Source organism: Lynx rufus, unplaced genomic scaffold, assembly GCF_022079265.1.
Source record: "Lynx rufus isolate CCGP_SWC_20201006 ecotype Redwood Valley unplaced genomic scaffold, mLynRuf1.p SCAF_10, whole genome shotgun sequence".
Lineage (NCBI taxonomy): Eukaryota > Metazoa > Chordata > Mammalia > Carnivora > Felidae > Lynx > Lynx rufus.
In genome coordinates, this window is record NW_025814824.1 from 58238113 (window position 1) to 58265617 (window position 27505).

At 41.5% G+C, this 27505-nt stretch overlaps 1 protein-coding gene across 1 annotated transcript in view; it reads left to right on the forward strand.

Moving 5' to 3' along the window:
* Positions 1-20263: 20263 nt before the first annotated feature.
* Positions 20264-27505, forward strand: part of MELK (maternal embryonic leucine zipper kinase) — a 98953-nt gene continuing 91711 nt past the window's right edge. Inside the window, exon 1 of the mRNA XM_047066346.1 lies at positions 20264-20363. The gene's annotated coding sequence lies outside the window, so the exon portion shown is untranslated. The remainder of the gene's footprint in view (positions 20364-27505) is intronic.

Sequence of the window (27505 nt, forward strand, 5' to 3'; positions counted from 1 at the left end):
TGATTCTTTAATATCATCCCTATCCAGATAGCATTCATATTTCCCTGATTGTCCCATCAATGCTTTTTTACTGTGGTATGTTAATTTGTCTCCTCGGTCTCAATTAGTCTGAAGATTCCTATTCCAGCTTTTTTTTTTTTTTTTAAAGACGCTAAGGTGAGAGATTTCCATAGTCTCACTTGCTGCGCTCCTGAAGTTGTTTTAGTAAGTCTCTTTCCTGTATTTTCTGTAAATTTTAAGTTGGAGCCTGAACCTTAATCAGAATCAGGCTGGATTTTCTCGGCAAGGCTACTTCATGGGTGGTGCTATACATTTCCTCAGGACGTCCTTAGAATGCCTGTGTCTTTCTATCTGTAGTCTTTTCGATGAAGTCCCGCTAAACAATGGAATCCATGATTGGGGTATGCTGCCACCGGGTGGTAACAGCACACATAGTCACAGGTCGGAGCGGTGAAGCAAGAGAAACACTTTTGGTGTAAGGTGCCAGAAGGCTGGACTTGTCTTCTTCACTGAAACTTTATCAAATTACCACAGTTCTTAAGCATGACGCTTAAAAACTGCTTTTAAAATAACCGAAGGCTGTGTTTTTATAATAATAGCTACAATTTATTGAGTCCAAGAAACTTATATCTGTGATCTCATTTAATTCTCATGATACCCAAGAATATTAAATCATGGTGTCCATAGCAAAACAGCAGTGAGGCTGAGATTTGAGGTCTACATTCGTCCTCCTAACCATTTCTGTGCCTTGCTGCCTTCCCTTCTGGTCTATCCTCGCTCTGCTTGCTGTCCCCTACCCGGTGCCCAGCTTACAGCTGTGCTGATTTTGTTTGTTTGCTGTTTGTTTGTCCTGCTCCCCTCCACCTCCCAATCCATTCTCCATCCATCTTTGCTCTGGGAAACTGGCTTCTGTGGCTTCTATCACCAGGCTGCCTGAGCCACTGCCTTCCAATGCCTTCCAACCGAGTTCAGCCCAATTTATTCTTTGCGCTTCTTCCCTACTTTGCAGTGTTTCTGAATGGCTACTACCCTCAACAACTACGGCTTCCGCTCCAGGTTGTCCTCCTCCATAGCTTCTCACCCAGCTTCAGTTAATACAGTTTGCTCCTCTTGCCCCTCAGACTTCAGGGTTTCGACAACTTCCCGCTATTCTGTTCCCTGGGAGTCTCAGCTTCCCCTTTGGTTTTTCTCCACCTACTTTAGTCAATAGTACCTTCAGCGACAAATCCCCCCCAAATCCCAGCTGAGGGTGCTGGCTGTTTCCCGCAGGGATTCTCTTCATTCACTTCCTCACCTCTCATCCTCTCCTCAGCCCACTTCAGTGAGGCAAGCACCCTGGCGTTTCACTGAGAAGTTACCGTGGTTTCCACCTTTCCTAGCCTGTGGTTAATTCTCAGTTCTCATCGTACTTTTCATCTACTAGGAGCTTTAAAGAAAACAGTTTTTAATTTGAATATAATTTACACACAATGTCCCATTAGTTTTGGGTGTACAACACAGTGATCCGACAAGTTAAAAAAAATTTTTTTTAATGTTTATTCATTTTTTGACAGAGAGTGAGTGGGGGAGGGGCAGAGTGAGAGGAGGCACAGAATCTGAAGCAGGCTCCAGGCTCTGAACTGACAGCACAGAGCCTGATGTGGGGCTTGAACTCACCGACCATGAGATCATGACCTGAGCCAAAGTCGGACTGAGCCACCCAGGTGCCCCTAGTGGTCTGACAAGTTTATACATTATGCTATGTTCCCCACAAGAGTAGCTATCATCTCTGGCCATACAACACAATTACAGTATCATTGATTATATTCCCTATGCCGTGCCTTTTATTCTGTGACTTTTTCATTTCACAAGTGGCAGCCCATATCTCCCACTGCCCTTCACCCTTTTTGCCCATCCCCCACCTCCCTCCACGCAGGCCACCATCAGTTTGTTCTTGGTATTTACAGGTCCGATTGTGCCTGAACTGCTTCTGACACCCTCCTTGAAGCACTTCCTTTCCAGGCTTCCCATCGCCACTTGGTTGACCTTTGTACCTTCTCAGCCACTCCTCTTCCTGACCACATCTTGGTGGCATGTTCAGGCATTCAATTCACAAACCTCTTCTCCGTCCCTACTCTCTTCATATTCATCTCATCTAGTCCTGGAGCTTAAATGCCACCTCTGCTCAGATCACTCCCCGGTCTCTCTCTAGTCCCAACCTATCCCAGAGCTCCAGAACCACATATCTAATTGCCTACTTGCCATTGCAAAGTTAATTCTTATTTTTTTAATGTTTATTTTTGATAGAGACAGAGCATGAGCAGGGGAGGGCAGAGAAAGAGAGGGAGACACAGAATCCAAGGCAGGCTTCAGGCTCTGAGCTGTCAGCACAGAGCTGGATGTGTGGCTTGGGCTCACAGACCACGAGATCATGACCTGAGCCAAAGTCGGATGCTTAACCAACTGAGCCACCCAGGAGCCCTGCAAAATTAATTCTTGATTCTAGACCCCCTCCCACGCTACTCCAACATACTACCTGCTGCTTAGTTGATGGCATCACCACTCACCCAGATGCTCAGCTCAAAACCCCTGAGTCATCCTTGACTCCTCTCCTCTCCTCACTCCCCAAGATCTACCCCATCAGCAAGTCCCATGGGGCCTGCCTCCAGAATGTGTCCAAGATCTCGACAACTTTTCACCATTCATTGCTGCCACCCATACCCAAGCCGCCATCATCTACTAGGACAGCAACTGCTTTCTTGTTGGGTCTCACCACTTAAGCTCTTCTCCCTTCCAGTCAATTCTCCACACAGCTGCCTTCTGGTCTTTTAAAAATGTAAATCAGGTCATGTCACTTCTCGGTTCATCTTGACCTTCCCTCACACCTGGAATGAAATCTGAAGTGCTTCCATGGGCTGCAGGGCACTACGCCATCTGGTTGCTCCCACCTCTCCCCCTAACTGCTGGCCTTCTGCTCTTGTTCCCTCTGTGCTGGCCACACAGGCCTTCTCTGAACATGCCAAGTTTGGTCCTGCTCAGAACCTGTCTCTGTTGCTCCCTGTGGAATGTTTTGTTTTGTTTTGTTTTGTTCCTATTTCTCATGGCTATTTTTCATCCTGCAGACCTTTGGTCTCCTGTCATCTCCTCAGAGGGGCCTTCTCAGACCAACTTATCTAAAATAGCGACTCTCCCTCCACTTCACTTCCCATCCCCTGTCCCTGCTTAGTTTTCTTAGGCAGCAAGGGTCATGTTCTGAAATGAAATCACTTCTATGTTGATGTATTTGTTCTCTGACTCTCCTCCTAGAGCAGGGGCTTATAGGACCTCAATAACTATTTGTTAGGTGGGTTAATGAGTGAGTGGCATCACTTTTATCTCTGTCTCCACATACAGCAAGTGCTTGGTACATGTTTGCTCAGTGGAGAGCCTTGGAATCCAGACCCTTATTTGGAAGGCTCTAGGCCTGCTGCAGACCCCTCCCAGTCTTGGGGGTTGGAGTTGTGTGAACTCACTGGGATCCCCCAAGGGCTCTCCATGCCCTTCTCAAGGACAACGTGATATCTTGGCCATGGGGTTGGGGGTTTGAGAGAACTGCCAGTGAGCCTTCCTACTGTGGACATGACCATTTCAAGCCCTCCTGTTTGTTCCTCAGTTCAGTTCTACACAGAGTCCTCTGCTGGCCCTGCTATGGGGAGCCAGAGCCAAGAACGCTTTGCTGTGAGGAATTCATGGCAAGATAGGATCTCCAACAGCTGTCACAGGAGGCAAGGGGACTCAGTGTACAACAGAGGTGGAACAGTCAGGTCCAAAGGTGCTTGATCAGCCGTCCATCTGTTCCCAATATTCTGGCCTAAAACTTTCTGATCTTGGACCTGCTGGCTCACATTAAGTTGGAAACACTCCTCAGGGTGAACAGGTTGGGCTTTTCCTCTTCCAACCCAGCTTCAGGGATTCTGGGAATCCTGGCTGGTATGGATAACTTCTGAACTGGCAGTGAAAGCTATTTCAAGATTTATTGGTACCCAAGGAAGGTGATCTGTGGGCTCAGTTACCATAGATGACCCTCCAGCTGGCATCTTCTGATGGTCATGGCTCTCAGGCACACACAGTATGGCAGCCAGGTTGGAGCTGAGAGACAATGCAGGATAACTTTTTTCCTTGGCAGGGGTGAATGCTCACTCACTCACATGTCATTAAAAATGTAGTGAGTTGTTATGTGTGCTGGAATATATATTTTTTGAGATGTTTAACAGTATTCCTTTCTCCATGTGTTTTACACCCTCCTCTCAAGTTATTCCCCTATCCACCTCCTCCTTTTTTGTTGTCTATGTCCCTAGGTAAGGGATGTAATAGAAATTTAAAAAAAAATCAAAGGAGTCTTTCTTGCTTTGCTGTCCAGAAATATATGCCTTTCCATAAATAGAGTAGACTCCAAAAATAGACAGAATCTCTATGAGAGAGAGCAGGGCTTTCCAAACCCTACCCTTAAACAAAGAAGAGGTTTCCCTGCAGCTGGGAGAAAGAAAAGACAGAGGGGAAGTAATGAAGATAGAGACCGTGGTGGTGTATGGAGGGACAAGCCCTGCCTTCCAGACAGAGCCTCAAGGGGCAAAGTTCAAGCTTGGGGATTCTTTCACTCCAAAAAAGGAGGAGCCTGATTTCCACACTCTTAGATGGCACAGAAGGGAAGAGAGCTTCCAGACTGGAAGGTTCTTTGCTGTCAGGAATGAGACACATAGTGACAATCACTGGCATGGGCTGATGACCAATGGTCAGATGCTCGTCTCCATCATCCTAATGAAGCGGAAGAGAAATTGTGGGGTGGGCTCCAAAAGCCTGAGATTACATCTCTGCTTCCTTAGCAGAATGGGAATTCAAACTCAAAAGTAAGCTGAGCTTTCACACACACACACACACACACACACACACCCCTTACATTTCAAAAAGAAAGTTTATTGAGCTCCTGCTGTGTGCCAGGCTGGGAGCAGGCACACAGACATGGTCTCTGGCCTGTGTCTTACAGAGTCTCTCAAGGGGAGCAACATTTGAGCGGCCAAGCATCAGCCTTGGTGTTAAGTGGTGTATTGGAAAGGTGTGTCTAAGGCCGTATGATCACTGAGGTGAGTGTGCATTCTCCTGAGAATTACAGCTCAGGCTTCATAGACTCATAAGATGCCATTTTCAGGGTGCTCACAGCAGTCACTAAAGCCCCAGAAGACTAGTAGGGAAAATCGGAGTTTGTGGATTCACACGAGGACAACAAACCTTTTGGAACTGACCATTGGTATAACATTCAAAAGGTACTGTCAAATGACAAAACTAAAACAATTTAGTAACGAGCTTGATGTCATTTGTGCAAAGGAAAACAATCCGTATATTGGGGGAGTATGGTGCCTCACAAGCAGTGAAGCACTCTTCCCATGGATTTGGGGCAAGAGTGAGTTTTACAGAGCATTAGAAGCAGCAATACTGAAACAGGGCATGACTGGCTAGGAGGCTGAGGGTTTCCTTCTAAGGCTAACAGGTCCCTAAAAGGTATCAGGTTTCCATGACAGGTGTTCTTGTAAGTGCAGGCTGATTTAGGCTTAGATCTGTGACGTGGGCCTGGCCACTGGGGCGTCCTTCATTTTGTGTGTCCTGACACACCAATGAACTTTATCAGGACAAAGCCAAAGTGGTGAAAAAATCTTCTTTTTCTCCCCTTTCCTCTAGACAGTGTCCCCCAGAGGCAATCTCAACTACCAGTTTATTTTGGCTAAGCTTAAATTAAAAATATTTCCCAGTTTATTGCTTGCTTTTCAGTTTATTTGTCTTTGTCATGTTGATGTTTTAACATTTTTACATAGGCTATTATTTTTAGATCTAAAAATTAGTTTAAAAATGCATGCAATAACCCTCACATAAATGTTCATAACAGCTTTATTTGTAATAGCTCCAAACTGGAATCATACCAGATGTCCTTCAACGTGTGTACACACTCACACACGCATGCATGCACGTGTGCGCATACCATGGAAGGCTACTCAGCAATAAAAAGGAATGCACTATTGATACTTGTGACACTTTAGATGAATTTGTTTTGCGAAATGTGACCATTGGGGATATGGCATAATAAGAAATATACATTTGCTGTCTGCCTACTCCCCTCCCCCTTCCCTGGCACACAGTTCCTAAAACCCTTGGAATCTCTGAAGAGGTAAAGGTATTTCTCTATGTTAATGAGATGACTAATGGCTGGAGTCTCCTGGAAAGCCCCTAAGGATAGAGGGGCTGGTTTTTGCCAGAGGAACCAACCTTGTGATTAGAGAATTGGGAATTTCAGCCCCATCCTCCAACCTGGAGGCTGGGACTTGAGCGACTCATGATTTAATCAATCATACCTACACAGTGAAGCCCCCATAGAAAACCCTAAGTGAAGCATTCTGAGAGCTTCCGGGAGCATAACGCCTGGAGGTGCTGGGAGGGTGATGTGCCTGGAGAGGGCCTGGACGAGCTGAGCCCCCTCCCACATACCTTCCCCTAGGCATCTCTTCAGTTGTATCCTTTTAGAATAAACCAGTAATGTAGTAAGTAAACTGTTTTCCTGAGTTCCGTGAGCTGCTCTAGCAAATTATCAAACCTGAGGAGGGGGGCATGGAAACTCCTGATTTATACCTGGTTGGTCTGAAGTACAGGAGGCCCGGACTCCAGACTGGCATCTGAAGTGGGTGGGAGTCTGTGGGACTGAGCTCTTAATCTGTGTTGTCTAATGCTAACTCCAGGTAGGTAGTGTCAGAATATATTTGAATTGTAGACATTCTGCTGGTGTCAGGGTATTTAGTGTGAGTAGTAATATAGAAAAATAAAAAAAGAGGTTTTTGTTTTTTTGTTTTCTTATTTAGAGGGAAACAGAGCAAAGCATACAAGGGATCTCTCTGCATTCTCTCTCACTACTACTGCATGTGAATCTATAATTATCTCAATAAATATTTCAACTAAAAATACACACAATAGGGGCTCCTGGGTGGCTCAGTTGGTTGAGCGGCTGACTTGGGCTCAGGTCATGATCTCACTGTGAGTTTGAGCCCCGCGTTGGACTCTGTGCTGACACCTCAGAGCCTGGAGCCTGCTTCGGATTCTGTCTCCCTCTCTCTCTGCCCCTCCCTTGTTCATGCTCTGTCCCTGTCTCTCAGGAATAAATAAATGCTTAAAAAAAAAAACATGCAATATAGTAGTAAAGTAAAAACTAAGAGTCTTCTCTCTATACTCTAATTCCATTTTCTAGAGAGAATGTTAACACTGCAACGAATATCCTTTCCAGACATTTTCTTATACTTACATGGTTTTTTAAAAAATGTTAAATACTAAAAAAAAATTTTAATGTTTATTTATTTTTGAGAGAGAGAGCGAGCATGAGTGGAGTAGGGACAGAGAGCCAGAGAACCAGAGAGACACAATCTGAAGCAGGCTCCAGGCTCTGAGCTGTCAGCACAGAGCACGAGGCAGGGCTCAAACCTATGAACCGTAAGATCATGACCTGAGCCAAAGTCGGACACTTAACTGACTGAACCACCCGGGTGCCCCACTTATACACATTCCCAAACAAAAATGGGGCTGTGCTATTTATCTATGTAAGTACCTTATTATTATATTTTTTACCAAAAAAGCAGACATTCTTCCATGGCATTTAGGGTTGCCAGACATAGCAATTAAAAATAAATATTATGCCCTGTGAATATTGAATTTTAGATAAATAGTGGATAATATTTTAAATACAAATATGTCCCTACTATGTTCCTTTTACCTGGAAACCCCAGTGGCAGTATACTTACCTAATTCTTTTGAAAAACTGTTTGCATAATATTCCAATGTGTCATATTTAGCCTTTGCCTATTGATGAGGGTGCTCTTTTGGTCAAGGTGTTCATCATCATTCTTATTAATTCATAAAGTCTCTTAAATTTGTGTGTACCTTAATCTTTAATTGTTCAAACTTCTCTCATTCAATTCAGCAAACATTAACCCAACTACAGCAGGAAAAACCTGGGCTTTGGATCCCTGGCTCTGCTTCTTACCAGATAATTAAATTTCTTGAGCCTCAGTTTCCTCATCTATAAAATGGGAATAGGAATATCTGCTGTGCAGGATTAGAAATAACGTATATACAACCCCCAGAACAGTGTCTGCAGAGAATGGAAGCTTAAGAGATAAACCATTGTTTAAGGTAATGTTAAGATCCTGTGGTAGGTGCTAAGAGGCTAAGGAATAAACAGAATTAAAGAAATATATTCCTGATATTGTTTGCTTACTTTGTATTTTGATACAATTGCAAACTTATTAGAAAGTTGCAAGAATAGAACAGAACAAGGAACTCCCACACACCTTTTACCCAGATTCACTAATTCCACATTTTGCCCTATCATCATCATCACCATCATCATCATCATCATCATCATCATTATTGTCATTCTCTCTCTAGCTCTCTCTCTGCTTTTCCAAGAACAGGGACATTCTTTTACATAACCAGTTTCATGATCAAAATTAGGAAATTTAATAAATTCCCAAAGTAGTTTTCAAAATCAAATTTCCAAGGTATTTTAATAGGTTTTTTTTAGAGCTATCTCCTTTTCTAGCAGGACTATGGCCCAAAACTTAATTTTGTGTGGCTTCCCAATTTCTCTTGGATGGGATACAGGAATGTTTTTTAGCTTGAGGTCGTCTAACCTGGCCTTAGTCAGGAAAGCAGCATTGCTATGAAGAACTGAAGCCTTTGCTTCCCCGTCCCCACTGATGACTTAGCCACATGTAGTGCTGACATCCAGGCATCCATTCTGCCACCACAGAAGCACAGTTCCTACCCTGCTTTGCCAAGCCTGGATTCTCCTATGCTGGTGGAGTGGCTGCTTGGTCTTTCTCTGAAATGCACATCTGCTCATCTCCCTCTCCTGGTCAGCATCCCACCCAACTCTAGCCTCGCACACAAGGCCCTTCAAGGTGAGTCTCCGCTTACCTGCTCTTCCTTTCTTGCCACACCCCGTTCCCTGTGTTCTACCCAACCCCGTGTTCTGCCTTTCTCTGAAGAGACTTGTATTTTCTTGCCTCTGTGCTTCTGCATACATACCTTGCCCTGCTGTCTGGGGAATGTTCTTCCCTTGTCAGATTTTTTTTTTTCTTAAGGCCTAACTCCAGTACAAAATATTTCATTCCCCTGGTCAGAAACTATTGTTCTCCTCTTTGAGCTCTAATCAGCATTGCTGTGTGCACTGATACTTAGTACTTTTGTGTGGCCCTTTATTAGAGTTGGTTGTCTATGAATTTGAATCTGGCTCTTCTGTCTGTGAGCTAGAGAAGCCACATCTCGGGCAGAAGCCACATCTCTTTTATTCCTTTCTCTGGCATTGCCCTGAACAGAGGGTCTGGCATAGGGTAGGCACTGGTGACTGATGGAAGAATGAATAGCACATATTACCCTGAGTGAGAGGGGCAGACATTTGGTTTAGAGATGATGTATGTAAGTGCACATTATCTGCTCAAAAAAATCATAGTGGATTTTATTATTGCTGCTAATGGTGTAATTATTGGTAGAGACATTACATCCCAAATGGCCAGACCCACCCAGTTAAGTGACTCATGAAACAGGGAGCGGCACAATCGTAATCCGACCTCTTTCTTATTCATACGAGGAAATAGGCCGGCAGAGGATCAGCCACTTCCTTCAGGCCTCGCAACTCAGAGACCTGCCTCCTTGTACTGAACTGTTTTGCCTTGTGGCATAATTACTCTCCTTAATTCAGTAATATCCAAACTCTTTAAAATATGTATACTCGGGGCGCCTGGGTGGCGCAGTCGGTTAAGCGTCCGACTTCAGCCAGGTCACGATCTCGCGGTCCGGGAGTTCGAGCCCCGCGTCAGGCTCTGGGCTGATGGCTCAGAGCCTGGAGCCTGTTTCCGGTTCTGTGTCTCCCTCTCTCTCTGCCCCTCCCCCGTTCATGCTCTGTCTCTCTCTCTCTCAAAAATAAATAAATGTTAAAAAAAAAAATTAAAATATGTATACTCAAAATAATTTTGAAAAAGTAGACATCTAAATTTTCTCCTAATTTTGAATGGTCAAAGGATGTAATTTTTGGATTATTATAAATATTTCTTTAAAAAGCTGGATTATTATGTACATTTTAGAATAAAGCTGTAACATCACTCCTTTAAACATCCACTTCCACTGGACTGGAAATACTGAGTGATTTGATACCCACCATCATCCATTAAAAAGTTACACAAATAAAAATACACAGCTTCTTTTTCTTCTTCTTTTTTTAATGTTTATTATTTTGAGAGAGAGAGCGAGCAAGTGAGCACACAAGAGGGAGTAAGGGAGAGAGAGAGGGAGACAGAATTCCAAGCAGGCTCTGTGATGACAGCACAGAGCCATACCGGGCTTGATTTCACCAACTGTGAGATTATGACCTGAGCCGAAATCAAGAGTCCAACACTCAACCAACTGAGCCACCCAGGTACCCCCACAGCTTCTTTTTAACACTTCTTCATTTCTCCTTTTTTCTCCCCTCCTGACTCATATTTCTATTCTATTTTAATGTACTTTTTTCTGCTTGAAAACCTTTTATCCAGCACCCTATTTTACTTCATTGCAGTAAAAAATTATATATGTATAATATATATGTATATAATTAATATAATTATATGTAAATACACGTGTGTACAACATATTATATATAATATCTTAATGTTATATATTAATATTGTATATTATATATTATATATTGTACACATAGAGAGGAGCCAAGATGGTGGAACAGCACGGAAGCTTTTTGTGTGTCTCACGTCCATGAAATACAGCCAGACCAACACTAAACCATCCTACACACCTAGAAAACTGATTGGAAGATTAACACAACAATCTGTACAACCTGAACCACAGAATTCAGCAGGTATGCAACACAAAGAGCTGAACTTGGGGAGCAAGAAGAACTGAACTTGGGGAGCAAGAAGCCACGAAACATAGGGAACCCCTTTTGTGGGCAGAGAGAGGGCGGAGACTGGGGAGGGGGGAAGCATACGGGAAAAGCACCCCTCCCCAAAAGCAGCTGGAGAGAAAGTGGAAAATTGGAAACAGCCACAGGGACTAAACTAAAAAGGGAGAAAGGAGAAAGGAGAGGGTTTAAATTCCATTAAGACTGTAAACAAGGGGAGCGCAAAGGCTGCAACTCTGCAGCTCGATACCTGGAGGTGCTCTGGTGGGAAGGACGAATCCCCAGGAACAGAGTGGGGTCCGGGAGGTTCTCAGGCCACACGGGGAAAAGCGGTTCCACTTCTGGAAGGACATTTGGTAGAGACTGTTGAAGCCACCTGGTCCCAGCAGACCCCAGAAGGCAGCCACATTCGCTGGCAAGGTCGTTGACGGAGAAGCCTGGTGCCAGATGTGTGTTGTGATTTTCCATAATCCCTGAAACGCTGATGCTACACTGTCTCGTGATCTTTTTTGGGGGTGGGCTGGCACCTGGCTGTGTCTCGGGGCACCAGCAACAGCACTGTCCAGTGGGCATTCCAGCTGACATTCGGCTATTGCTCATTCGGCCATTGCTCGGTGAGACCCTCCTGCAGGGGGGCGGAACGGGTCAAACTGCAGTCCTTCCGAAGTAAGGGGTTGGGGAAAACAGCCGCATCTGAGACAAAACTTGGGAGAGAAGTACTGCCTGGGGCCTGGTCACGGAGAGTGGAAAAGCGGGGAATGGATGAGAGCTGAAGACGGAGGACCAGTGTGCGACTGCTGATCCGGGAGAACAGACTGGGTAGCTGGGTGGCGCCATTGTCACCATTCTTGCGCATGCGCACCTGCAGGCACCGCAACAATCCACCCCAGTAGGCTAGCAGCGCCATCTAGTGGAGAACAGACCCAACCGGGCCAACTTTGCTCTTCAAGAACACAAACCTCACCGCCGGATTAATTTATGGACTATAAAGAGCTACATGGATTGACCTCTAGGGGAAAACGAAGCAATTTCAGTCCTACTTCAATCTGTTAGCAGGTTCATCTATTCAATTTTTTTTCTTTTTTTTCTTTTTCCTTTTTCTCTTTTACAATTCTTTTTCTTGAATACAGAAAGAGAAAAAACTCCATATTTTCAATTTTTATTAAAAATATGTCATTAATTTTTATTACTATATTTTTTACTTTTGTGTAAATTTTTTCAAATTCTACTTCCATCATTTTATTTTAGTCTACTTCAGTGTACTCACCTTTTCAAATTTTCAAACAATTTCCTGTTTTTTCTTTTTTTCTCTTTTTCATTTCTTTTTCTTTAAAAATTTTTTTTTTTTTTAGCCTGGAGCCCAATCAGGAAGTTACTCTTTCTTTCTTTTTTTTTTTTTTTAATTTTTTTTTTCAACGTTTATTTATTTTTTTTGGGACAGAGAGAGACAGAGCATGAACAGGGGAGGGGCAGAGAGAGAGGGAGACACAGAATCGGAAGCAGGCTCCGGGCTCCGAGCCATCAGCCCAGAGCCTGACGCGGGGCTCGAACTCACGGACCGCGAGATCGTGACCTGGCTGAAGTCAGACGCTCAACCGACTGCGCCACCCAGGCGCCCCTCATTTCTTTTTCTTGAATGCAGAAAGAGAAAAATTTCATTTTTACTTTCAATTTCTTTTTTAAAATTTTTATTTAATTTTTATTACTATATTTTTTGCTTTTATGTAAATTTTTTCAAATACTATCTTACTCCCATCATTTTATTTCAGTCTACTACAGTGTATTCACTTTTTCAAATTTTCAAACGATTTCTTTTTTTCTTTTCTTTTTTATCTTTTTTCTTTTTCGTTTCTTTTCTTTCTTCTTAAATACAGAAAATGAAAAAATTCATATTTCTTTTTAATTTTTATTAAAAATATTTTTCTTGGGGCGCCTGGGTGGCGCAGTCGGTTAAGCGTCCGACTTCAGCCAGGTCACGATCTCGCGGTTCGGGAGTTCGAGCCCCGCGTCGGGCTCTGGGCTGACGGCTCAGAGCCTGGAGCCTGTTTCCGATTCTGTGTCTCCCTCTCTCTCTGCCCCTCGCCCGTTCATGCTCTGTCTCTCTCTGTCCCAAAAATAAATAAACGTTGAAAAAAAAAATTTAGAAAAAAAAAATATTTTTCTTTATTTTTTTCTACTATATTCTCTACTTTTGTGTATATTTTTTCAAATTCTATTTTACCCACATCATCCATTTTAGTCTACTTTAGTGTATTCATTTTTTCAAATTCTTAAATGATTTTCTTTTTTTGTTCTACCCCTCCCTTTTTTTTTTTTTTTTCATTTCTCTAATCTTTCAAACCACTTTCAACACCCAGACCAAAACACACCTAGGATCTAGCATCATCTATTCGATTTTTGTGTGTGGGTTTTTAATTTTTAATTTTAATATTTTTTAATTTTAATTTTTTTAATTTCAATTTTTCTACCTCATTAATTCCTTTTCTCCCTTCAAAATGACAAAACGAAGGAATTCACCCCAAAAGAAACAGCATGAAGAAATGACAGCCAGGGATTTAACCAACACAGATACAAGCAAGATGTCTGAAACAGAATTTAGAATCATGATAATAAGAATACTAGCTGGAGTCAAAAATAGATTAGAATCCCTTTCTGCAGAGATAAAAGAAGTAAAAAATAGCCAGAACGAAATTAAAAATGCTATAACTGAGCTGCAATCATGGATGGATGCGGTGGCAGCAAGGATGGACAAGGCAGAACAGAGAATTAGTGATATAGAGGACAAACTTATAGAGAATAATGAAGCAGGAAAAAAAGAGGGAGACTAAGGCAAAAGAGCATGATGTAAGAATTAGAGAAATCAGCGACTCATCAAAAAGGAACAACATCAGAATCCTAGGGGTCCCAGAGGAGGAAGAGAGAGTAATAGGGGTAGAAGGGTTATGTGAGCAAATCATAGCAGGAAACTTTCCTAACCTGGGGGAAGACAAAGACATCAAAATCCAGGAAGCACAGAGGACCCCCACTGGATTCAACAAAAACCGACCATCAACAAGGCATATCATAGTCAAATTCACAAAATACTCAGGCAAGGAGAGAATCATGAAAGCAGCAAGGGAAAAAAAGTCCTTAACCTACAAGGGAAGACAGATCAGGTTTGCAGCAAACCTATCCACAGAAACTTGGCAGGCCAGAAAGGAGTGGCAGGATATACTCAATGTGCTGAATTGGAAAAATGTGCAGCCAAGAATTCTTTATCTGGCAAGGCTGTCATTCAAAATAGAAGGAGAGATAAAAAGTTTCCCAGACAAACAAAAATTAAAGGAGTTTGTGACCACTAAACCAGCCCTGCAAGAAATTTTAAGGGGGACTCTCTGAGGGGAGAAAAGATGAAAAAAATATATATATATAAATAAATAAATACCAAAAGCAACAAAAGATTAGAAAGGACCAAAGAACACCACCAGAAACTCCAACTCTACAAGCATCATACTGGCAATAAATTCATATCTTTCAGTACTCTAAACGTCAATGGACTCAATGCTGCAATCAAAAGAGTGGGTAACAGAATGGATAAGAAAACAAGATCCATCTATATGCTATTTACAAGAGACCCACTTTAGACCTAAAGACACCTACAGATTGAAAATAAGGGGATGGAGAACCATCTATCATGCTAATGGTCAACACAAGAAAGCCGGAGTAGCCATACTTATATCAGACAATCTAGACTTTAAAATAAAGCCTGTATCAAGAGATGCAGAAGGGCATTATAATCAAGGGGTCTACAGCCAAGAAGACATAACAATTGTAAACATTTATGCACCAAATGTGGACGGACCCAAATATATAAATCAATTAATCACAAACATAAAGAAACTCATCGATATTAATACCATAATAGTAGGAGACTTCAACACCCCACTCACAGCAATGGACAGATCATCTAATCAAAACATCAACAAGGAAACAATGGCTTTGAATGACACATTGGACCAGATGGACTTAACAGATATATTCAGAACATTTCATCCTAAAGCAGGGGAATATACATTCTTCTCCAGTGCACATGGAACGTTCTCCAGAACAGACCATATACTGGGACACAAATCAGCCCTAAGTAAGTACAAAAAGATCGAGATCATACTGTGCATATTTTCAGACCACAATGCTATTAAACTCGAAATCAACCATAAAAAAAAATTTGGAAATGTAACAAATACTTGGAGACTAAAGAACATCCTACTAAAGAATGAATGGGCTAACCAAGAAGTTAAAGAAGAAATTAAAAAGTATATGGAAGCCATTGAAAATAATAGCACCACAACCCCAAACCTCTGGGATGCAGCAAAGGCAGTCATAAGCAATCCAGGCCTTCCTAAAGAAGGAAGAAAGATCACAGATACAGAACCTAACCTTACGCCTTAAGCTGGAAAAAGAACAGCAAATAAAACCCAAAACCAGCAGAAGATAGGAAATAATAAAGATTAGAGCAGAAATTAATGCTATCGAAACCAAAAAAAAACAGAACAGATCAATGAAACCAGAAGCTGGTTCTTTGAAAGAATTAACAAAATTGATAAACCACTAGCTAGTTTGATCAAGAAGAAAAAGGAAAGGACCCAAATAAGTAAAATCAAGAATGAAAGAGGAGAGATCACAACCAACACAACAGAAATAACAATAACAAGAGAATATTACGAGCAATTATATGCCAATAAAATGGGCAATCTGGAAGAAATGGACAAATTCCTGGAAACATATACACTACCAAAACTGAAACAGGAAGAAATAGAAAATTTGAACACACTCATAACTGGTAAGGAAATTGAATTAGTATTCAAAAATCTGCCAAAAAACAAGAGTCCAGGACCAGATGGCTTTCCAGGGGAATTCTACCAAACATTTAAGGAAGAGTTAACACCTATTCTCTTGAAGCTGCTCCAAAAAATAGAAATGGAAGGAAAACTTCCAAACTCTTTCTACGAAGCCAGCATTACCTTGATTCCAAAACCAGACAGAGACCCCACTAAAAAGAACTATAGATCAATTTCCCTGATGAACATGGAAGCAAAAATCCTCAACAAGACATTAGCCAACTGGATCCAACAATACATTAAAAAAATTATTCACCACGACCAAGTGGGATTTATATCTGGGATGCAGGGCTGGTTCAATATCCACAAAACAATGTGATTCATTAGATCAATAAAAGAAAGGACAAGAACCATATGATCCTCTCAATAGATACAGAGAAAGCATTTGACAAAATACAGCAAACTTTCTTGGTAAAAACCCTCAAGAAAGTAGGGATAGAAGGATCATACCTTGAGATCATAAAAGCCATATATGAACGACCCAATGCTAATATAATCCTTAATGGGGAAAACCTGAGAGCTTTCCCCCTAAGGTCAGGAACAAGACATGGATGTCCACTCTCGCCACTGTTATTCAACATAGTATTGGAAGTCTTAGCCTCTGCAATCAGACAACACAAAGAAATAAAAGGCATCCAAATCGGCCAGGAGGAGATCAAATTTTCACTCTTCACAGATGACATGATACTCTATATGGAAAACCCAAAAGATTCCACCAAAAAACTGCTAGAACTGATTCATGAATTCAGCAAAGTTGCAGGATATAAAATCAATGCACAGAAATCGGTTGCATTCCTATACGCCAACAATGAAGTGACAGAAAGAGAAATCAAGGATTCAATCCCATTTACAGTTGCACAAAAAAAGATAAAATACCTAGGAATAAATCTAACCAAAGAGGTGAAAAATCTATACACTGAAAAATATAGAAAGCTTATGAAAGAAATTGAAGAAGACACAAAGAAATGGAAAAAGATTCCATGCTCCTGGATAGGAAGAACAAATATTGTTACAATGTCAATACTACCCAAAGCAATCTACATATTCAACGCAATCCCTATCAAAGTAACACCAGCAAAAAAAACCCACCAGAGCTAGAACAAATAATCCTAAAATTTGTATGGAACCAGAAAAGACCCCGAATAGCCAAAGCAATCTTGAAAAAGAAAACCAAAGCAGGAGGCATCACAATCCCAGACTACAAGCTATACTGCAAAGCTGTAATCACCAAGACAGTATGGTACTGGCACAAGAACAGACACTCAGATCAATGGAACAGAAGAGAGAACCCAGAAATGGATCCACAAACGTATGGCCAACTAATCTTTGACAAAGCAGGAAAGAATATCCAATGGAATAAAGACAGTCTCTTCAGCAAGTGGTGCTGGGAAAACTGGACAGCGACATGCAGAAGAATGAACCTGGACCACTTTCTTACACCATACACAAAAATAAACTCAAAATGGATGAAAGACCTCAATGTAAGACAGGAAGCCATCAAAATCCTCAGAGAGAAAGCAGGCAAAAAGCTCTTTGATCTTGGCCACAGCAACTTATTACTCAACACGTCTCCAAAGGCAAGGGAAACAAAAGCAAAAATGAACTACTGGGACCTTATCAAAATAAAAAGCTTCTGCACAGCAAAGAAAACAATCAGCAAAACTAAAATGTAACCGACAGAATGGGAGAAGATATTTGCAAATGACTTATCAGATGAAAGGTTAGTATCCAAAATCTATAAAGAACTTATCAACCTCAACACCCAAAAAACAAATAATCCAGTGAAGAAATGGGCAAAAGACATGAATAGACACTTCTCCAAAGACATCCAGATGGCCAACTGACACATGAAAAAATGCTCAACATCACTCATCATCAGGGAAATACAAACCAAAACCACAATGAGGTACTACCTTACACCTGTCAGAATGGCTAACATTAACAACTCAGGCAACAACAGATGTTGGTGAGGATGCGGAGAAAGAAGATCTCTTTTGCATTGTTGGTGGGAATGCAAGCTGGTGCAGCCACTCTGGAAAACAGTATGGAGGTTCCTCAAAAAACTAAAAATAGAACTACCCTACAACCCAGCAATTGTACTACTAGGCATTTATCCAAGGGATACAGGTGTGCTGTTTCCAAGGGACACATGCACCCCCATGTTTATAACAGCACTATCAACAATAGCCAAAGTATGGAAAGAGCCCAAATGTCCATCGATGGATGAATGGATAAAGAAAATGTGGTATATATACAATGGAGTATTACTTGGCAATCAAAAAGAACAAAATCTTGCCATTTGCAACTAGGTGGATGGAACTGGAGGGTGTTATGCTAAGTGAAATTAGTCAGAGAAAGACAAAAATCATATGACTTCACTCATATGAGGACTTTAAGAGACAAAACAGATGAACATAAGGGAAGGGAAACAAAAATAATATAAAAACAGGGAGGGGGACAAAACAGAAGAGATTCACAAATATGGAGAACAAACAGGGTTTCTGGAGGGGTTGTGGGAGGGGAGATGGGCTAAATGGGTAAGGGGCATTAAGGAATCTACTCCTGAAATCATTGTTTCACTATATGCTAACTAATTTGGATGTAAATTTTAAAAATTAAAGTTAAAAAAATTATATATTGTACACATATATATTGTACACACACATATTTATATATAATTATATTAATTATACATATATTACATATTATGTACATAATTTAAAAAAATTTTAACATTCATTATTGAGAGACAGAAAGACACAGAGCATGAGCATGGGAGGGGCACAGAGAGGAGGAGACACGGAATCTGAAGCAGGCTCCAGGCTTTGAGGTGTCAGCACAGAGCCCGTCACGGGGCTGGAACTCACAAACTGGGAGATGGTGACCTGAGCTGAAGTCGGACGCTTAACCAACTGAGCCACCCAAAGCGCCCCTATATATAATGTTTTTCTGCAATGAAGTAAAATAGAGTGCTGGATATATATAATGTATACTATATACATATATGTGTATATATATATATACATATATATATACACACACACACACATATATATTGTACAAATATGTTATATATAGTACACATATATATTGTATATATAATTTGTTACTGCAATGAAGTAAAATAGGCATATACAATATAAGTAAAATAATATATACCATATATACAATATATGTTATATATTGTACACATATATATTATATATGGGTAGGTAGAGCAGAGAATTTTTAGGGCAGTGAAACTACTCTGTGTGATACTATAATGGTGGATACATGTCATTATACATTTGTCTAAACTCATAAAATGTACACACCAAGAGGGAACCCTGATATGAACTATGGTCTTTGGGTGTCAATGTAGGTTCATCAGTTGGAACAAATGTACCACTTTGGTGATTTGATGAGGGATATTAATAATGGGGGTGGCTATGCATGCGTGGGAGCAGAGTGTTTAGGAGACCCTCAAACTTCCTGTGAACCTAAAACTGCTCTAAAAGTCAGGTCTATTTTAAAAATACATATGCAGGGGCACCTGGGTGGCTTAGTCAGTTAAGCGGTGGACTTCGGCTCAGGTCATGATCTCACAGTTCCCGAGCTCAAGCCCAGCGCTGGGCTCTGTGCTGACAGCTGAGCCTGGAGGCTGCTTTGGATTCTGTGTCTCCCTCTCTCTCTGCCCCTCCCCCACTCACACTCTGTCGTCTCTCTCTCTCTCTCAAAAATAAACATTAAAAAAATTTTAAAAATGCATATACAAATTTATACTTAATGTTCTTTCCTGTGGCTATAATTTTTAATTTTTTCTTCCAGATAGAGTTACCATTACCATTGTAATTCATACAGCAATGAAAATCACATAAATAATGACCAGATAGTGAACTGTATAAGAAAGATTTCCAGTGTGATGCTGGGTTAGTGATTTTGGTACCCTTAATAACCTAAAGGACAATTAATTTGGCCCCTGAGGGTTTTACACCTGGTGGCAATACCTTTTAGTGTGATTTGGAGCGGTGAGAGTATACTAGTATTTGATGGGTGAGAGAAGGGCCACTAGGCAAGGGGAGGACGAAATGAGAACCATTAAGACCAGCGACTTCTCTGCAGATCAATTTTAGGAAGCAGGGCGTAAGAAGGTAGAATTATGTGGAAACTTTGTACGTCCACGCCCCCTGCAGACTCTTTACATACCCTCCGGTGAAGGCGTACCCCGTCTGAAGACCAACACGTCACGTCACAGGGCCTCGCCTAGCCCGAGAAAAACTGGCCGCCCGGTTCCCTGCCCAGCCCTTCCGGTCCCGGTTAGAGCGCGCCTGCGCGTCCCCGTCTCACCCGCTCCCGGCGCCGCGCGCGCCCCCGCCGCGTCCCGCCCCGCCCCTTCCGGCCCGGGAGTTTTGATTTCCTTGGCGGGCGGAAGCGGCCAGAACCAGACGATTCCAAAGCTTACTAGGGGCTCTGGTCGCTCGCTGCTTCGCTCGGGACGGCTGGCCGCCTCCTGTGTGCTTCTACCCGGCCCCGCCCCCCCGGCTCTCCACCCCTCTGCCCCTCAGGTCAGTGTGTCCCGCCGTAGATGAGGGCCAGGGTCGGAGCTATGCGCGGCGTGGGGGAGTGGCGGCGCGAGCCCGGCTTGTTCTTGGCTCTCCGGAGACTGGAGAATTTCCCCGGAACCCCACCTTGCGAACCCACTTCCCGGTTGATATAGTCAGCCTTTCCGACGCCCCAGTTTTCTCCTTTGTGAGTGGGGGTAATGATCCTACCTACCTCAGGGTTACTGAGGTGCAGGCAAAGCGTTTGCCGCTCAGGAGACTGCGAGAGTTGTGAATTTCCATGCCTGCCACGTTTCCGTGACCCTGTCTCCGCGAAAAGAGGTTGAAGGAAGGGTTCCAAATTAATTCTGTTCGTACAACCCAGTTTACTGGGGCAGTGCAGTTCAAAAGGAAATGTGTTGTGTGTTACCACCCCCTTTTCAGAGTCCAAATCCTTCCTCTTCCTTCGCCTTCCCAAAGTAGTGGCTTAAGAGGCTCACGCAAAAAGGGATATGCCCTGACTGCCAAAGCAGTACAAGGAGCAGCACCACCAAGAAACCGGTGGGAAAAAGGGAAACTCCTAGAGGCGAGCGTCCCAAGCAAGCACCTTGGATGAATAATCGTACTTGAGCTTTACCTTTGGTATTTCTCTTTGGTGGTGGAACGGGGTAAAGTGGCGGTGGGTTTCAGAGGTACCTGGAGTTTTGCTTAGAAGCCAGTTTCCCCTTTTTTGTTCATATTTTGGTTTCTGTTTACTGTGTTGTTTGGGAGAAATCAGAAACTCCTTTACTACACCCTCACGGGCTTGTTTCACCAGTGGATCTATCTTTCCTCCGTATCTACTGTGGACCCACCAGATGGGCAAATGAGTCCCTGAACGTCTTTAGGAATGAATGCCTCTTCGTTGGTGCTCTCAGAAGCCAATGCAAGGGAGCAAGACAGGATGTTAAAGGTATCAATTACAAGGCCACATTATAAGCTATTCGGTATTCTACTTCTCATTTGAAAGATCTTCAGCATCAGTATCTTACCAAGCTCATAGATGAAGTAAACGTATTACCCAGCAAGTAATAGCATAGCCCAAATAATACTATTAGTAGGAAATTGCCCCTAATTTGTTGCTCTTCTATAAAATTTAATAATAAACCTATTATCTAAGCAGTGCTTGTTTCCTCAGGGAAGTGCAACATCCCAATTGTTTATGCCCCCAGTTCTATTTAGTCACACTCAGAGGACGTTCAGGTAACTGATTGGAGTCTAGTTTTCTTCATTATCCACAGGTGAGAGGCTGCCTTCCACATTGATCATACATCTCCTTTAAGCAGCTACAGAATTGGGTTCCTCCGGCCCTGTTCTTCTTGTGTTGTATATTTCCAAACTTTTGAGGATAAACAGGGCACTTAAGAATATTTGCAACCAACTACGTGGCAATGAGAAAAAATGAAATATGGCCTTTTGTAGCAACGTGGATGGAACTGGAGAGTGTGATGCTAAGTGAAATAAGCCATACAGAGAAAGACAGATACCATATGGTTTCACTCTTATGTGGATCCTGAGAAACTTAACAGGAACCCATGGGGGAGGGGAAGGAACAAAAAAAAAAAGAGGTTAGAGTGGGAGAGAGCCAAAGCATAAGAGACTGTTAAAAACTGAGAACAAACTGAGGGTTGATGGGGGGTGGGAGGGAGGGGAGGGTGGGTGATGGGTATTGAAGAGGGCACCTTTTGGGATGAGCACTGGGTGTTGTATGGAAACCAATTTGACAATAAATTTCATATATTAAAAAAAATAAAGTTAATAGTGCTTCAAAAAAAAAAAAAGAATATTTGCAACCAGCTCCACATCCACAAAATTTGAAAACCAAGTAAAATCTGTTGTCATTAAAGCAGTTTGCAACGCAAACACCAGTTTTCTTCCAAAAGCAGCAAAAATGATGATCCCTGGATTCAGTAGATATAATTTAGGCCCACGTTTGTATTACTCATCCAAAGGCATGGTGTAATAGGAGGGTGGGGGGAGTAGATAAAAAGGAAAGAGAAAGAGAAGGTGCGTGGTTCCATCTTAAATTGGCACAAGTTGATCTCTGCTAGTTGACTCGAGGCCATGACCTGGAAGTTCAAAACTCACTTGGGAGAAATCTATTAAGAAAAGTTAATGGTGAATTCTTATATTCCTCATCGGGGGATGTGACTTTCAACATCATACAAATGATTTTCTCCTTTTGAGCGTGGCAATTGGAATCGCCCAGTCCTTTATATGGAATTTAGATATAGGCAGTGGTGGCAAGTAGGATTCTTATATTTTGTGAAGCTTTTGCCCATTTCCATTTCTTTGTCTTTAGGCTTTGAAATGTCTCTTTTGTGTTTCCTCTTTAACCCATGTGTTCTCAATACCCAGTATTAGTTGGGCTTTGCTCTCTAATGAACCTGATTGTCTACTTTTATAGCAGGCAACTTTGTAAACAGATTTATAGCCTGACCTTCCCCCATTTCTAATCTGCTCTTTGTCCTCTCCCTCATGAAGATCCCAAAGATTTCCTTTCTTTTTCTTTCCTTTCTTTTTTTTTTTAAAGATTTTATTTTTAAGTAATCTCTACACCCACTGTGGGGCTCAGATTCACAACTGTGAGATCAGGAGTCACATGCTTCACTGACTGAGCCAGTCCAGGCACCCCAGGAGCCCAAAGATTTTTTTATGTTGACTATACCTTTACTGCTGTTGTTGCCTGTTTTGAAATTTCTTAGTTCCTATGTTTCCTGCCTTTTTGGGGTGGTTCCACTTCATTCCCATCTTTGCCCCGCTGACAAATACTCTTTAAAAGATTTCTTAATTAGTACTGCTGTTAAGGATATATTTTATCCTGTGCCTTAGGTGCCAGTGAGAATAAATATGACCACTGTGATATCTCCTTGCCTGAAGTAACTTGCCACTCCAGTGGAAGTAGAACTGTTCCATTGTGGGGGCACATGGGTGGCTTTGACTCTTGATCTCAGCTCAGGTCATGATCTTGTGGTTTGTGAGTTTGAGCCTGGCTCTCTGCTAATGGTGCAGAGCCTGCTTGGGATTCTGTCTCTCTTAATCTCTGCCCCTCCCCTGCTTGTGCTCTCTGTCTCTCTCTCAAAATGAATAAATAAACTAAAAAAAAGTTCCTTTGTATATCCCCAACTTTACTGTGGCCTGACGTTGCTTCTTCTGTTGCCCTACCCCATTCATGCAGGTTCAGCTAGATTAAAAATTCAGTCTGCTTATTAAGTTGGTCCAGTGCCGTCTCTTCCTAGGAAATGGCTACTCTTTATTGGATCAGAATGTCTTTTGCCCATGATCTTTATCTTTCTTGCTATAATAGCTTTGACATTGAAATTAAAACTTTTTTTTTTAAGGCTGTTGTTTTTCCTTGAGTTTGAATTTCCCTTCCAGAGCTTCTGCTAGAGCATTCTGTTCACTGACCAAATTTTTGAAGGCTTTATACTCACTGACCATAATTTATCTTTTATCTCTAAGTAAAATGATTCATGGAATCAGAGTGCTTTATGCATTTTAAAAGGAGATTTAAAAGGATCTTTGAAAAAATATCCTTTGAGGCTCCTGGGCTTTTTTTGATTATTTCATTCAGTTTTTTCTCTACTTTGATTTAAGAAGATGCCCATCCTCACTGTGTTAAGGACCTCCTTTTCTAAAATTTTTTTTAATGTTTATTTTATTTTTGAGACAGAGACAGCAAGCGAGCATGAGCGGGGGAGGGGCAGAGAGAGAGACACACACAGAATCCAAAGCAGGCTCCAGGCTCTGAGCTGTCAGCACAGAGCCCAATGTGGGACGTGGGGCTCGAACTTGGCAACCATGAGATCATGACCTGAGCTGAAGTTGGACGCTCAACCAAATGAGCCACCCAATCACCCCTCTCCTTTTCTTTTATAAACTTACCACACTTCTGAGGTTGAACGTGCATTCTAGATCTTCCAAAGTCATGACTGTTATTAAGGCTTAGTAACATGCTGGCCACTCAGCTCTGGATGAGACAGGACGAAGAACAGAGAATGTGAAGGTAGTGAACATGGTGCTGGCCACCCATCAATCTGAGCCTTCGGTGGCTTGCTAGAGGTCTGCCTGTCGGTGAAGGGAGACTATCTGGTTCTAGAAATGAGCGCCAATACCAGGTGTTCACTACTGAGAGACAGTAATGAAGTTTCCAGGTGGAACTTGCTTCCCAAGTCCCAGTTGGATATGCATGTACTCACTTAATTTTTTGAAATGTTAGCGAGAATGGGTCTGAGGATCCTGAACCCTATTCTGTCACAGCTACTCCACTGCTAAGTCACCAAGGGAGATTTGTGCATAGGGGTGAGGCCAGGCAAAGGGAGGATTTCATCTCTAGCTGGGCATTGGCTTCAAACCCCTTTGTGAACTTTAGAGTCCTGGTGTGCTGTGCTGGCCTAGATGGGACATTCTTGGTGCCTGACTCAGTGATCTCCGCTTTCCTGGGCCTTCTGATTCCTGCTTGGCTTTCTAAGGGGTGTCAGGGCATCTCCTCCCAAGGTGAAATCCCTAGTCCTGTCCTTCCATACCACCCTCCGGAAAGGAGAGTCCCTTAAAGAAACCATTTCTCTGTAGGTTCAGAGATCTTTCACCCCATGTCTACTCATAATGAAAGCTCCACTTTGCAACACCAAAACTCATGTCCTAGGACTTGACCTATATATAAATGCCCACTTTTAGAAAATTTTAGAAATCTGCTTCCTAGAAATTATCTTTTACTGTTTTACCTTTTTCTTCCTTCTTGGCTTCTATGAAGCGGTATTCTTTTAATTCTTACTTTTCTGTTTCTTTCTGCCTTTTCCCACTCCTAGATATAGGTCTGGTGTGGACAAGACCTTAGCTGTCTGCATTTTAAAGATTTGTCTTTCACTTTTAAGTCTTTGTACTAACTGTAACTGATTTTGTGTGTGGTGTGAGAGAGAGAGCCAGTATTCTTTTTTTTTTCATGTGGCTAACCCATTGTCCCTGCTCCAAATCTGCATTTCCATTTGCTGGTACCCCTAAAAGCAGTTTCAGTTCAGTACATGTCAACTTTTTTTTTTTCCCCTGGAATCTTTGCACCTAAAATTCCCTCTTTTCCCAGTGCTCATCTTCTCATTCTTTTTGGGCTAATGACTCCTGTTAAGGTCTATCGACCAAAACCACTAAGAACACATCTGTAGTAAAAAATATTAGGTGTAGTAAGCTTGCTGCAGCAAGAGAAACCATACTTACTAGGAATTGAGAAGGGCCTTCTAGGATCTGAGTTTATGGTGGTGATTTTAAGAAAGGATTAGGGAAGCAAGAACCCGTTTTAGAATGGATACTGTCAAAGAGCTGGGGCATTTCAGCACATGGGTATCTTAGGAAGCAAGAGGTGGGAGGATGTCATGGATGAGAAAACAGCAATCAATGTAAGAAAGGATTATTATTTTAACCACCTGCAATTTGATTGCCTGAGGGCTGATTTTCTTTTTCTCACTTTTCATCCTTTGAATCGGATCTTGACTTAAATATTACCGTCTCAGCAACCCATTCTCACCATTGTTGCTTATTTCTTTCCCAGTACTTATGACAAATTTTAATTATTTGCTTACTGTCTTTTCCGCTAGAATGCGAGATTCATGAGGGCAGGAACCACCTTTCTTTCCTTCTGCATTTTAAGGCTTAGTGCAAAGCGCAGGTCTGGCACAGCATAGGTGCTCAGTAAACACATCTGTATGATAAATGAATAAACAAAAATTCAGGGTTGACAGTCTGATTGCAGTAGCACTTCTATCAGATACTGCTAATCTCTAGTTAAAATCAACTAAGAGCATATCTTCCACAAATAAGACAAAACTGATAAGAGTGTGACCTTATGCAGTCATGTACACAATAGGGCCCTACTTGTCCTTGGTTTTTTTTTTTTAAATTCTACCTTATTTTAAAATGCAGGAAGACAAAATCAAACAATATCTACCAAAGATGTTTTTACAACTAATTTTTATATATTTTTTGTTACATGCTTGAAAGTATAGCTGACCCTGAACAACATGATTTTGAAATGTGTGAATCCACTTATACATGGATTTTTTTTTTTGGTAAATAGGGTACAATACTGTAAACGTATTTTCTCTTCTTTATGATTTTCTTTTTTTTTTTTTTAAGTTTATTTATTTTGAGAGAGAGACAGTGCAGTGCATGTGAGCAGGAGGTGGGGGGGGGGGAGAGAGAGAGAGAGAGAGAGAGAGAGAGAGAGAGAATGAATGAATCTCATGCAGGCTCTGTGTTCCACACAGGGCGCAGAGCTCCACATGGGGCTTGATCCCACGAACCTTGAGATCATGACCTGAGCCAAAATCAAGAGTTGGACACTTAACTGACTAAGCCACCCACATGTCCCTTCCTTATGATTTTCTTAATAAATTTTCTTTTTTCTAGCCTACTTTATTGTGAGAATATAGTATATAATGCATATGAAATACAAAATATGAGCTAATTAACTCTGTTATTGATAGGGCTTCCTGTCAACAGTAGGCTGTTCGTAGTTAAGTTTTAGGGTAGTCAAAAATTATATGCGGATTTTCAACTCTGCAAGGGAGTTGGTACCCTTTACCCCTGCATTGTTCGAGGATCAACTGTATATGTAACATACATAAGTTGAGCATAGCAATAAAATATGTATCTCATATATTATTTTAATTGTATATCATTGGAATCTTAACTTGCATTTCCCTGATAACTAATAAAATTGAATGTTTTTTCGTGTTTTTATTGGTCCTTTGTGTTTCTTTATGAAATGCTTTTTATTTCATTTGCTTATTTTTTCTTTTGGGTTGCCTTCTATATTGTATATAGTATGTTCTGGATAGAAACCCATTGTTTATAAGTGTTACAAATATTTTCTCACATTTATGATTTTCTTTTTTTTTAAGGATGTCTTTAAATGGGCAAAAGTTCTTAATTTTAACATTTTTTTTTATGATTAACACTTTATTTAAAAGATTCTCTTCTGTCCTGAAATCATGACAATATTCTTTAAAAATTTTTTAAAGTTTATCTTGCATATATAAGTCTTTGCTTGATCTAGAATTGATTTTTATGTGTGGTATGAGATAGGAATCCAGGTTTTTTGTTTGTTTGTTTGTTTGTTTTTTACCATATAGTAA